Here is a 2389-nt window from a genome sequence, read left to right on the forward strand (position 1 = left end):
GCCCCCCCCCCCCCCGGTGAATATCAACATGATTTATAAACTTTATTTAAAAATAATTTTACTATTTAGCTCCCCCTATAAATAAACTCTGGGTACCCTTTCATAGTTATACACGAAATTTATTGGTATCCTAAAATAATGTTCGTATCCTATACTAATTATACGCGAGTAATATTCGTATCCTATACTAATTATACACGAATAATATTCGTGTTCTACCGGTGTATACACCGGATTTAAACGAAATATTGTTGAATATTTATACTAAATTAAACGTATTTTATACGCCGAATAAATGTAGTTTGTTACGTATAAAACACGAAGAATATTCGTTAAATAGCTACCTTTTGACCCAAAATTATACCTAAATTAGACTTATATTCAACACAATATACTCGTGTATTATACGTAATTGTGGTATACCATATACGTATAACATACGTTTAATACTCGTATATTTGTTTGCTGGGATCTTTATTTGTGCCTATATGATGACAATATTATATTCAATATACCTATATTTGGAAAAATTCGATTTCAAACTTTGTCGATTCACGACCATGTTAATTAAAACGTGTATCTTTACCATCAATGTTATTTCAACCTATTGTTATTTTTAAAACATGACAATTATACTCAGTGCATATTTAAACAAATTGCCAATTCAAACATTATCGATTCATGACCATGTAAACTAAAACGTGTATTGCTTACCACCAAAGTTATTTCAACCTATAGTGTAATTTTTAAAGCATGACAATTATATTCAATGTATATTTTAACAAATAACATTTCAAACTTTGTCGATTAATTACTATGTTAATAACAATGCATCTCGTTTAAAAAATATGTGATTCAAAAAAATTATGAATCACTGCAGTATTTTTCAAACTTTTGCTATGCGACCCTTATAAATAAGAACATTATCTGTGTTTGTACGTACGTTGGCATTTTTGTGATATTTAAATATTTTTTTGAATTTATAAATAATAACATTTATTTTTTATTCAAGCATATATGAGCATTTTTAAGTTTTAAATTTTAATATTTCACATAATTACTGATATGTAACTTGAAAAAAATTGTAATATCGTGAAAAATCCAACATGCAAACACAGATCATATTAAGATTTAATATTACAAAATACAAATTGTGGAAGTATATATACCCAATTAGTAATTGTTCATGCTCGTGGCTGGTGTCTATACAATTTTATCTATTACACTTATCATATAGAATTTAGATAAACCTATAATATTACAAAAATAATAATTAATAAGAATTCATTTAAGTCATTACTCATTATAAACTGATTTATGACCCAAGGACTGTAAAAACACATTAAATACATATATGTACTTTTTAAAACAGACTGGCAAAATATGCATTTAACATTTTGAAACTTGTCATTGTATAGAATGATTTCTAGCTTTGTATGCTATAATCAAAAAACCATATTATAATTTATAGAAAAAATATACAACAACTTCTACAGCTTCCAAACCCCTAACTTATGACTGTTATGAGTTTATGATTATTCACTACCTATTGTATTTACCTACCTACTATAATATCATAACACAATATTAAATCATGGTTATTATTGTATCGTGGAGTAGATTCTAGGTTGTAGTTTGTACAACATATTGTGCATATGGCGTATGACGATGGAGTGTACTATGCACAGTACTACAGTCTACAGTTGTAGTACCTATACAATACGTCGCACGTCGCTACGTCGGTACTCGGTAGATAATTGGTACTACCATGACAAAATAATATATTATTATATATTTAGTATATTTATTTTTTTGTTATGGGTACTACTGTAGTAATGTGTATTCTGTTTTTTTTTAGTGACCAATAAACAACATAATATGTACAATGTATACTATATAAATGCTCTATCAGCAATCCAAACTTCTAATTTCTATGTAAAATTGCAAGTATAAATGGCTACCGCTGGTTATACTGTTATAGATTATAATAGTAATAGGTAACCAATTAGTAAAGTAGAAATAGAAGAAATAGTTTAGTTTATTTTGCGACTATACAATTGGTCGACAATTGCCATTGGTTACTCGGGCAAATCGTAGATTTAAAAGTAAAATCGTCGCTTTTACATGGGCTCAATTAAAGAAACTATATTTTAAAACCAAATATATGTTAGTAGCTTCTATAGATATGTACTCAAAAACTACTTGACTGATTTTGATAAAAATCTCAATATTGTTTTTAAATATATCAGAAAAGTTTTGAGAGTAGTTTGAACCACGTTAAAAATATAATAGGCGTTAGATTCAATACGTGATTTTCGGTTGCCCATTTAAGTCAAATTATATTTTCGCAAAGCTGTGTTTACTGAAGCTGATTCGTACGTTAATTATG

This window comes from Acyrthosiphon pisum, chromosome A1, assembly GCF_005508785.2.
Source record: "Acyrthosiphon pisum isolate AL4f chromosome A1, pea_aphid_22Mar2018_4r6ur, whole genome shotgun sequence".
Lineage (NCBI taxonomy): Eukaryota > Metazoa > Arthropoda > Insecta > Hemiptera > Aphididae > Acyrthosiphon > Acyrthosiphon pisum.